Here is a 12792-nt window from a genome sequence, read left to right as displayed (position 1 = left end):
GAAACTAATCGAATAGGAATGGGGCAGGTGAACGACGCTGCCACTTAAGGAAATTCTACCACGACTGAATTGACAGACTGGGGAAACACTGATTTTTATGTCATTTGGGTTAAGTTAATCCCCTGAGTTAAGCAATTGATTTCTGGATATCGTTGGTTGTAGGATTTTAGGTGCATCGGCAACTTAGGCCATACTGCGTCGTATATAATATATCTGCAAACTGAGTGTGTTCTATAGTCGATTTGCTGTTTTCCTGGACGAGAAACTCATGCTGCCCTCGCGCAGGGGACCGACTAACTCAGCCACATTATGAAAATGGTTCATAAAAATTCTCTCGCCATTGACGGTTTCGAACTGAACGGTACTACATACGAGGGTTCTGAAAATCGTCGCCTTGGGAGAAAACGAGTATCTTGTAAATAAATCAACCCTAATGTCCATCACTAAAAGAAAATAGAAGAACAATATTATAATTATATTTAATAACGTACAGACTGATAATGTCAAGGGCCCATAAATGCCTCGATTGGAATGAACATCTCACATTTCGGTGAAGCATTAGCCAAAATCGAGGCATTTATGGGCCCTTGGCATTATCAATCTGTACGTTATTAACTATAATTATAATATTGTTCTTCTATTTTCTTTGCAACTGGTGTCCAACACTGGGCACCAGTGTTGGGCATATTAGGCAACTGGTGCCCAACACCAGTTGCCCAATATGCTTCGGGTTTATGGTTCAATATCGAATCGTATGGTAAATAAAATTTCCAAAAACCCATTCACAATGGCTATATCAGTTTTAACAACGCACAGAATGGACAACACAGACATCAACAAACTTATTTCGGGACCAGGGGTTGGTTGTACAAACCACGCCTCTCATAGCATGCAGTGACCCGCCAAAGCATGAAGACATGTATAGTATCTTTTGTAGGACGGCATTTGAACATCAGTTCAACTCCACCTTGGTACACTGTGATGAATACAGTACTCTGTAAAAGTCCAGAGCTGTGTGTAGTGTTATGTTTGTGTGGCGCTTTGTTGTGATGACGCCAAATTAACAAATTACAGCAAATTAAGTGTCCTTTTTGCTTAAATATTAATTCTATGCAATTTTCTGCACCTTGATGCTGGGAATATACCGCCACAATGATTACAGGGAGAAAGTCCCAACACCGACATTTTTTTTTTTTTCATTTTATTCTAGACTAACTACACGAGTATATATACCAGCTTGTACTGCAAATTCCCACACTGCAGAAAATTTTATTCAGACAATTAAGAAAAGTATTAGCATTAGTAGAAGCATAGGATGCAAGAAAGCATGCTTATACAGCATCAGCCAAAAAAAAAAAAAAAAAAAACATCCCGTTTCACCCATCTATTCATTCCAAACGTTTATCTAGTTCTATCCTGAATTTATTTAAGTTGTCAACTTCCACAACGACAGATGGAAATCTGTTCCACCAATCAACTACCCGCTGGCTAAAGGCAAACTTCCGCACATCTATCCTACAACTGTCTTTCCTCAATTTGAATTTATGTCCCCTCAGGTGCGGAATCTGAGCAAGAGGAAGAATGCCATCAGCATTAAGCTTGCTCAAACCATTCAAGGCCTTATACACCTCAATCAGATCACCTTGCAGTTGCCAGGCGCTGCCATTTGCAGAACTTAAGCCTATTGTACAGCAACCCATTGTTCCACTCATTAATCTCGTTGCTCTTCTCTGTACTCGTTATAGTAACTCAACATCTTTCCTAAAATGAAGTCTCCAGTACTCAAGGTGTGGCCTGACCATTGCCTTATACAAGGAGATAATCACCTCCTTATCGTTACTAGCAAAATTCCTATATATCATTGACAAGACCCCATTAGCTACACTTGCAGCTTGCCTGCACTGCTCAGAAAATTCATATCTGACTGCAAAATTACTCCCAGGTCTTTTTTATTCTCCACTACCCTGAGTGTAGAAAAGTTTACCATCTAACAAATTATTATAATTAAAGAGTGTGTTCAAACCGAACCTATATTTTTCTTAAATATTAATTCTTAAATATTTATGAGAGCATCACTGGACTCGGGAGTGATTCCGTTGGATTGGAAAAGTCCAATGTATCTCCAATACATAAGGGCGGTTCTATGAGTGAAGTGGGAAATTACCGGCCAGTTAGTCTAACTTCAGTAGTAGGGAAAATCATGGAGACTACATCAAGGGTGGTATTCAGGATCACTTAGATAGAAATGGAGTTCTGAAGGATACTCAGCATAGTTTTGTAAAAGGAAAATCATGTTTAACTAATTTTTGGTTAGCTATTTTGACAGGGTCACTCAAGAGCTGGACTTTGGAAATAATTTCGACACTGTTTATTTGGATTTCAGCAAAACATTTGACTCAGTTCCACATGAGCGGTTACTTTATAAGCTGGAACAGGTTGAAATTACAGGGAAAATCCTTAGATGAATAGCCGGATAGCTTCAGGGCAGGAGACAGAGATCTGTGATGAATTGTTATTCCTCAGATTGGGTTAATGTAAGAAATGGGGTTCCCAAAGGATCAGTATTAGGACCACTGTTGTTTTTGATTTTCATAAATGACATCGATGAAGGGATAGAGGGTGTGATGTCTAAATTTACAGATGATGTAAAGATTGGTAGAGTAGTTAATGATCACCGCCAAGCAGAGCTTCTTCAGAATAACTAGATAGACTTCAAAATGGTCAGAAAAATGGCAGCTATGCTTTAATCCATCAAAGTGTAAGGTATTGCACCTGGGGAACAGTAACTCCAAAATAACTTATACACTTGACGGAGTTGACCTAAAGCCGGTAGTAGGCCTGACGTAGCCCAGTGGTCAGGAGCGAGAGTGCATAGAACGTGTTCCTTGAGTGGACCAGGGTTCAAGCCCGTGACTAATAAATACGATAAATATTTGTATTAACGATTTATTGTTAACTCTACTGACTTGGTTGTCGTGGCGGAGTATAAACAGTAAATTTAAATATTTAATTTAGAGGAAAAGGACTTGGGTATTACGATACGGTCAGACATGAAGCTTTCCGAGCATTGTAGACTGGTTGTAATGACAGGTACTAGGGAGCAGCCATCCTGGTGATCGCGGCTCCCAAGTAGCTAAGTGGCCAAATACAAGAAAACAAGAGAACACGACACACACTTCGCAGACATAACACTATACTTGTATCTGGCTATTTCACAGAGCTCTGTGCTCATCACAGTGTACCATGGCGGAGTTGAACTAACGTCTAGGTGCCGCCGTACATAAGAAGCGACACATGTCCATGTCCACATGGTTGCAATGAAGGCCCATGGTGTCATATCGATGATTTATCGAATAATTGCCAGTAGAGATAAGAACGTCATAGTCCCATTATATAAGGCTATTGTTAGACCACACTTGGAACACTGTGTTCAAGTATGGAGACCGCAACTAAAGAAAGACATTGTTCTTCTTCAAAGGGTCCAAAGATGGATAACTCGCCTGGTGAGATCGGCAAAAGAGCGTCCATATGAGGAAAGACTTCGAATATATTGGTTGCAGAGCTTGGAAACTAAGCACCTTAGTGAAAACTTGGTTAAGGTGTTTAAGGCTCTGAGAGGCATCAGTAAAATGAATGAGGACGAAATTTTCACGGTTACAAATGATTCTAGAACAAGGGGCCATAATGTCAAGTTACTGGAGGAAATGCTTAGACTGGATTGCAGGAAGTTTTATTTTAGCCAACGAGTTATGAATTACTGGAATAAGTTACCTACATGGGTGGTAGAGGCTGACAGTTTGGGGAAATTCAAAGGTCGGCTGCATAATTACCTACAGGAGGAGGAGAAACGCATAGGTTGTCCATTTCCTTTTCTCTTGTTAATTATTATTATTATATTTGATAATAAGCTTTGCTAAGAATCTTAATATTATTATATTTTAAATTTTCTTCTTATTATTCTTCTTTTTTCTTCTTCTTCTTCTTATTGTTCTTCTTATTATTTTTATTCTTATTATTTTATTGTTTCTGTTATTTAAATTTTTATTTTATTCTATTATTATTCTTTATTTTTATTATTATTTATTTATTTGGATCAAGTATTGGATCTTGATCCAATGCATTGGATCAAGGATACGTTAGCATCACATATGCGTCTTATCGGGGTATGTACTTCCTTCTAGCCAAAGGCTTTTCAGGGGTAAATTGTTTGGTAAATAAATAAGCAGCTTGACTGACAATATTCCAATAGAAAATAATATAACGAGCTGGGTTTCATCCTAGACCAACATATTCTTTTTTTCACAGGCGTATTTCTTCTTGTTAATGTTTTATAAGCTTTTAAAATCAGAGTGCGATTATGGCATACAAAAACCGTGTCTCGTACATATTTTATCTACTGTATCTATTAGAGCAGAAAGTCCTGCTTAATAAACACAGGATTTAGCCTCTGTTTCTCATTTGTATTCTACTGTTAGGAAAAAGTGAAGTAATAATATTTTGTTGCATCGTGGTATCGAAATAAGTCCTGGTAACTAACTAGAAATAAGAGAGCGCTCGTATTAATTGTTTTCTAAAATGCACGCAGCTAGTTTAAAAATGAATGCTGATAGTCCCAACCAATAATTGGTGGTGCGCATTCTCATTTGGTGGGTGTGTTTGAAACTTGTTAAACGATGTGCTTGAGCTGCAGTTATGCGAGGAAAATTACAACTTTGTTAGGAGAGAGGGAGAAGGAACAGATTCGCTGGATGTTGTTGCGAACACGTAATGATCTACTGTATGCAATCGCTGCGCATTAAATGTTTATTCAAGTTTGTGCGTGCGTGTGTTTGTGCCGGGAGGTTGAACCGCCGAGAGTGGGAGTATGTTACGGTAGTAGTGATGGCATTGATGCTGTGATTAACCCGTTACTGTGGCTGGTTGTAGGCAGTTAAATTTTAATACTGAGGGATTTCAACTTAGGAGGTATCGATTGCGATAGTGAAACAGCTGCTGGCGGAACAATTAATTAATTATGGAAGAGGAAATTGAACTTCCAGTTCGATGTGCTCAGTATGATTACTTTCATGAGAACAATAAAAATCGCGGAGCTACGACAGTGGAATGTTAATACGGTGCCCCACTAAAATCTAATGAGCTACTGTGCTAATGGCCGCCAGCAACCAAACAGGCTGCGTATACGAAATCGTAGTACATTTGTGTCACATTCTGGTATACTAGACTTAGACATCGAAGGCAGAAAGGAAACAAACTCAGTATCCACTGACATGTGGTTTGGAGATAAAAGAAGAACCAACAAAACCGAATTTTGACTTCTTTCAATATGGTGAATAATGGAGCACAGTGGTCTGTTCAAAAAGTAGTGGCAATACTGCTGTGTGCACACGTTTGTGAACGTGAATCCATCGGCGCAGTCTGCGTATGAAAGGAGAGTAGACAGTTATACACTAGCGGCAGATTCTTAATTGTGCTTGAATGGGAGAGCTGTTTCGCCAGATGGAGAATTGCAAGTGCGTGCTGCAGGTGCTCTGAACCTGTTTGCGCAGCAAGATTAGCGCCCAAATAAAGATGTTGTTGTTGTTGTTGTTGTTGTTGTTGTTGTTGTTGTAGGGTTTTAAGAGCATCAACAACTAAGACTATGTTGCTCCGTGTATACTGTCTGCAAATTTCGTGTGTTCTGTGGTCGATTTTCTGTATGCGGGATAAAGAAACCATGCTGCCCTCGTTGGAGACCAATTAACTCAACCACGTTGTGAAAAAAGCCCATAAAAATTCCTCACGTCATCGACGGGACGCGAACTCAGGTCTTTTCGACCTGGTGTGGGGAGGAAGGCGATTATACCAACTGTGCTTCCCGCGAGGACTCCCTCCCAGATAAAGACTGAAGATGCTAGAGCTGAGAGACGCAATGATATATTTCTCACTCGAATCAAACACCAGTCCAATGCATTGCGTTTCTGTTCTGTTCCATTAAAGTTCTAACTCCCCCCCCCCCAAAAAATAATAATAAAATAAAGGAAATAAACAAAATGAAATAATATTAAAAGAGAGGAATGAAACACTTTTAACCTGTGAAATTCGAATATATGTTTATTTTCAGTTGAAATTGTATACAAATGGAAATCAGACGTTTGGTAATAGGTTCCTACCACTTCATCACCGATTGCTGTCATTGTTAATTCGCCGTTATATACATCAGATTGAGCAAAGGATCGGCATATATGGAGATCATATAGTATGTCAAACATCTAAAGTAAAGCAGAACCGTGGAGTGCGAAAGTGACGCAAATTATCATGTACGACTGGAGTGACATCATTCTGCATTGTGCTGTTTCCGAAGCAAAAATTAAATTTGTTTGAGTTGAGTTCTAAACGAATTATCCCACGTGCAAATGGAAAACTTAGGATAAGTTTTCCATTTTTGAAAAGTAGGTTAATAACCCTTGTTGAATGAGGAAGATGGGTATTGGATCCTCGCGCGATTTTTCAAAAATACTTGTTTTCAGCAATCCATCAACAATAGAAAACGGATAGTGAACAGGTTTTTGATTCTAATCTTTGCCTGTCTTCGTGGTTATACAGTCACACGCGGTCGATACAAAATGTAATGCATACACAATTGAACTGTGTTGTGATTCCACGCTATATAAACATCCAGTTGACAAAAACCCTGAAAAGTTCCAAATAAAACATTATACTCTTGGATGACCACACAGAACTGGAATATTTTAAAATTGCTTCTATTAACAATATCAAACGCATTTTATTCGCATCACGTTAAATCTAATACACTGACCACTTAATTACGGACGCCGTCAAATGCTCAGTCTTGTAGCCACCTTGAAGGATAAAGAGTCATTTCTTAATATTGAAGAGTCATTTCTTAATATTTCTTAATAATGAAGGATAAAGAGTCATTTCGTATCACAATTCACGATGTACAGTTGTTCTCCTTCGGATGAATGATAAATGAATGACAGAGATTGGAAAACATATGCAGATAAATTGATTGAAATAATAAGGACATGGGTAAATTTATCGAAGGTTGATAAAGAGAATAGAGAAAATTATGAGATCTTGTTTCTGTTTGAGTGGATATTTAAGAATTGACAAAGACTGCCATACTTCCAGGTACTTTGTTCTCAGCAATTTCTTTTGGCTTATCTAAAACAATTCCTATCTGATATATTGTTTCGACTTTAAGATATTTCTTGTAAGCAGATGCATTTTGGGACACTAAATCAGCGATGTCTTTAATATTATTGCGGAGACATCGACAGTTCCATGAATATGATACTGCTCTTTAGTTTTGTATGGGCTCTCGATTTGTTTTGATATAGCTATGGTCTTTGTGTTTTTCTGCCTTTATTTTTTTCTTTTTGCAATGGCAAACCACATTTCCCTTGTTTTGGGGAATATGGCATGCCAATATCCATATCTTTCACAAATATTTCTAGAACGGATTCGTCTGACTGGCCATTTTCTGCATCTATTTGGTCAGAGATAGGCTTCTCAGTTATGTATTCCCAATAGCGCTTTTTCGCGTTACGGGATTCATCCACTGGAATTGAGACTGAGGTGTTTATTTCTTGGGTTGATTACTGTGCGTGTGAGTTAGTAAACAATGGTTGTGCCTATTCTGACACAGATTTATTTGATAGTGGAATGGAATTGTTTGTGTCCCTATGTTTGTGTGTTGTTGGCCTTGTTTTCCTAGCTTCTTGGTAGCCAATTTCTTGCTCATTTCTGTAATTTTTCTCTGTTTTTCTGTTATTCATTGTGTATAAAGTAGCAGGTGTGATCACCTTTGCAGTCTGGGTATTTTAGTTATTGTGCTGTATAGTCTTGACTTTTATGATCCTGAGATCCACATTTAGTACACATTTCCCTTTCTCAGCTTGCTCTTTATGAACGTTAGTACCTTCTGAAATTTGAAACAGCGAACTGGATTCGATATATAAGCTTTTATTTGGCATTTCAAAAATCCATCTTTGACATATGTTGGTGGTTTCGGTATGTTTACGTTAATATTAAGGTTCCAGTAGCGGCGAGTATGTCCTCTCTGCTCAAATAGTTATTCTTTTCATTAGGCACATTATAGCCACAGCTTATGTGCCATTAAATCTCCATAACAACAAAAACATTATTTTCACTTATATAACTCCTAGATATTTTATTTCCTGTTGTATTTCTTCCTCAGGTACATGGTGGAGGTCTAACTCACTGATCAGTCTGCTCTGAAGTGTTTAGAGTGGTAAGAGAAATTATCGGTATCCCTCCAAACCTTGCCGTTTTTAGTAATCTTTTGAATCTACTACTTCTAGTAGTTTATCTCTAGGCCATAGACGTTCCACTATTTTTGATACGACAGCTATATTTATTAAACAATTGCGCATAAGCAAAAGGCGATGGATTTCTTATGGTTTGTTCGACTATAAAGTGGACAATTATAAACATGGGTGCATTCAGTGACGCATCTGTTTTTAGTCTTTTAGCCATGTTGGTACTGGCTTCTTCTTGTCTCCTGTTTGTATGCACTGTGTTAGTAGATTCAGCTGTCTGCAGATTTTTTTAGGTATTGTTGCTCGTTTTAGCCACAGGAGTAAGAGTTTTTCCCCTCTGGAAATCCAGAGGGGGGGGGGGAACTCTTCCGCTCTGCCACTGGAGGCAAGAGCAATGCCACCTAGCGACCAAGCACGTAATTGATTAAAGTTAGTAAACCCCTTAAATGCTAAGTGCTAACAGTAACTAGTTATTTAGATTTTGAGATTTTCTTTCAGATTTTCTGAGCAGAAGAAAACTATTTATAGTTGTCACGCTAGTTAATCACTACGTTTGATACTCGTATATTATGATCCGGAAATATATGAAGTTCAACATGGAGTGTAAACAGGCAGCAAGGAGGGGAACACGGTGTTTTATTTATTTATGTCATATTTTTTATTTTACACGGAACTCAAGTGTCCCTCTCTATAAGACGATGACGCAAACATACTTGGAATACTGTATGCAGGCTAGGTGGTCGCATTAAGGGAAGATATAAAACTTGAAGCTAGAAGACAAAAAAAGGGCGACTAGATTGGTGAAGGGCGCTAAGCATCGTTAATCTGAGAAACGGCTTAGGAGGTGTGGTCTTCAGAGCTTAGCAACTGGACACTTTAGGTACTATTTTATTGAAGTGTGTAAGGGGATTAGTGAAAGTATATAAATTATCCCTGAAGGGATTAATAAAACAAACGAGCAAGCCAAGAACCAGAGGGCATAACTATGCATTTGGAGGAACAGTGGACGGTCAGCTGATGAATTTTACCTTCTGTACCAACAACCTTCATTCTACCAAGTAGCATTCTAACAACTATGCTACCCACAAGGGAAATACTGTATATACGTTATTTGTTCGATTTTCATCAAATATTCCTAACTATTTTATAAATTACCATCGTATCCATCCAAGTTCCGTTACACTTTCTGTTATGCTTTATAATGATTCCATTCGCATTAGAGTTTTATATAATATCATACAATATTATATAAATTTTTCAAGCAACCTTTCAAGTTTTCATCTTTTCTCCTTATAATCCCACAGAAAAATAATGAATCTATATATTTCATATTTCAAGACCTGGAACTTAATTTTTAGTGGTGTAAAAACTTAGCTAGTTTGCATTTATCTAGAAATAAACAGCCAATAAACTCTTTACGAGAATAAAAGGCTGCAATATGCTCTAAAAACTATAAAGACACTTACTGTAAAATAACTCCAATGAAATAGATTCGATCATCCGAGTAAAAAGTAGGAGCGACTATAAATGTAGTGCACAGACATTAGTGGCAAGCAAATATAGATCCCAGTAAGGAGATTATGACGCTTCAAGGAAGGTTAATTGTTTGATTTCATATCATTGTCTGCTACTAAAGTTAAAACGAAATGTGTGAAGCGTCCAAAGTCGATTGAAACCGACATAGTAAAAAGATGGAAGAATGGCAGTGAACACTGGTCATGAAATGATTCGATAGTTCAGGGACCGGCGATATCTGCAGAAGATAATCATAATCCAAACAGTGAAGTCAAAAGCCCAGAGGTTATTGACCAGACTGTATCTGAGGCAATGCTTCTCACATCACATGCAGTACATTACTGGAATACTAAACGAAATGTCTAAAAACAACAAAAGGCTTACAGATAAGATTTTAAAAGGATATAGGAGACTAATTCGTGGAACACGTTCGGTCAATTTCCGATAACTGTTTAACAAAATACATTTACTTTTCCACCAGCAAAACAGTTTGCAATTGGTCAAGCGATGTTGTCCATACCCAGCCCTTGCATAACTTTCCAATTTGTCTCACAACGCATTTAATGGGGTCAGATCACAGTGCTAAGCGAACCAGTCCACCAGTACCACATTATGCTCGCAAAATTAAATCATCTCCAGCGAAGTTCTGTTGGGCTTACCAACAAACTCGTCTTTGTCGTTCAGAACGTTATCATCCACTCAGGATCACTTGTAAAATGTCTGCAATCAGAAGAATTTGTCACAAATATTCATTTTCTTGAAAATTAAGTTGTTGTTGGTGGTCGTATTTTTGGCGCAAGGGCTGGAAACTAAGTGTCTGAATACTTTTGGCGGTATAGCGTAGAATGGATTGGATAGCCTCATTTAGGTAACTAAAAACGGTCAGCTTTCTCTTTATTTTTGTCAGTGTAATATAAGGAACACAAAACCTTACCAGAAAATTTTACTAACTTCCCAAGTAGAAAACTGTTGCGTAGATGTAACTAACCGAATAAAATCAATAGTGACAATACTGTATGTGATCTTTCAATTATACTGCAACAAATGTCATTGTAGTATTTTTCCGGTAATATAACCTATCTCATAGTCTTCTATAGAATATCAATCAGTGACATTTTATTGCTGCATTACAGCTCGCGAATTTTGTGTGCGATATTTGTACTTAGGACAGCGAATAGTGTTAGAGATATTAACAGTATCCCATTTTCAACAGTCATGTTACTACATTACAAAGATCAATGAGATATAATCAGTTTCTGGCTGACTGCAAATGTGCCTGGTTAGTTTCGATTCGAAAATAAGCATCGATAGGGCATACCAGAGAATTACAGACAATTATAGCTATAGAATGTCCACAGGAAATACTTCATGAAAAAACAGGACACTTTGCTAAAGGAAGATCGATTATGATGAAGCTTTGCCATTCTGTGAGAAGGTCGCGCCAGAGTTGGACAGTAGCAATGGATCGATGGTAATTTAATTAGACTGGATGGAAGTTCCTTCCATTCACGTGAATACGTTGGGCAAGTAAAGCTGTTAAAAGCGACTTGCATTAGACATATTGATTAAAAGGAATCAGATGGACAAAAGCGATCATTTAAACAAGATCTCAAGAAACTAATTAACCATAACAATGCAAAAATTTGGATTTAATGGAATGTTGTTCAGGTATGTGGTTGTCAAGAGTAGAGTATCATTGGGTTTGTTATTAACACCTCTATTATTTAATACATATAATATATTAAATATTAATGGGTGCATTAACCCATGTTCTTATACCAATCCGTCCTAAGCATATAACAGCAGTTTCCTAGTTGAATAAATCTGGATGATATTTGGTAGTGGAGGACCAATATCTTCCAATGTCCAATGACTCGTGTGATAAGAAAGAAGATTAAATATTAACTGGAGAAATAAAAGCATGTCCAAAGGGTAAAACAGTCAAAGTTGAAAGTAAATTGAATGTATAGAATTTAGAAAGAGATTTTGAATTTTGAAATTTAATTTCTAGAAAGAAAAAGACGCTTTAAATGTTCCGCTTTGTGATAAAAAATGTGTAATGGGCAAGTAATACTCTATTGATTGTACCAATAGAGCAGCCTCTTATAAGGTAGCTTATATTATAATGTATTGGGCAAGCGAAAACAAGAGGAAATCAATGTTACATATAACCAGGTGAATTAGATGAGAAGTAAAACTAAACCATAGAAAGGGAACCTTTTCAAGAAGGAATGAAATTTAAAATTTATCTGCTTATTTTGTTATATAAAAATCTTATTGTCAATTTTTACATATTAGTTGACTCGTCTTCTGTATTAAAACACGTACTCAATAATGTCCAATACAATGCTACATCACATGCAGTACATTGCTAAAAGTTGAAAACCATACAAGTTTAAAACTGCGGAAGGCGTGTTTCTCTTAGATGGGCTTAATCCAGTGACATTGAGGAAACACGACAGGTCCGCGAAAATCGTTAGGTCCGTCCCTTTGTAAATAAAAGTTTAATTTATTTTAGAACGTATTATACTTTACATTTTAGGACATTTATAAGAAATTTTGAAGATGTTTTATGCCATTTATTAACCTTTCTCCTTAGACGCGGTGCTCACCTGCAATATTTGCTGTTTCTGCACCAGAACAACCAAGATGGAAAGGCGCCAGCATACTGTGTCTATAAATTACATGCATGCCATGGTCAGTTTTCCTGTTTTAATGGATAAAGAACCAGAGTTTCCCGGATAGAGGCAACTTGCTGGAAAGGGATAATTTTGCCAGAAACTGTGGTTTTTAATTTAGCAAAATCATCGACCCAATACGCAGGTGCTTCATCGCCGTGTTGAAGAATTCTGTTTACTGCAATGTTTATGCAAGCCTACTGCTAGAAACCTTCCTTCGTCTTCCATTGTAACGTTCTTTAATACATCTCTTTGGTCAGATTGAGCACCTCCTACCCCCAGTTCCAAATACTACATTACCCTACACTTTCTCCAAT

At 37.4% G+C, this 12792-nt stretch overlaps 1 protein-coding gene across 1 annotated transcript in view; it reads right to left on the bottom strand.

Moving 5' to 3' along the window:
• Positions 1-12792, bottom strand: part of LOC150080282 (neural cell adhesion molecule 2-like) — a 297953-nt gene that overhangs the window by 59231 nt on the left and 225930 nt on the right. The gene's annotated exons all lie outside the window — the stretch shown is intronic.

This window comes from Mastigoproctus giganteus, chromosome 9 (assembly GCF_048544385.1).
Source record: "Mastigoproctus giganteus isolate SK-2022 chromosome 9, ASM4854438v1, whole genome shotgun sequence".
In the NCBI taxonomy this organism is placed as follows: Eukaryota; Metazoa; Arthropoda; class Arachnida; order Uropygi; family Thelyphonidae; genus Mastigoproctus; species Mastigoproctus giganteus.
This window is presented reverse-complemented; position numbering and strand designations above follow the sequence as displayed.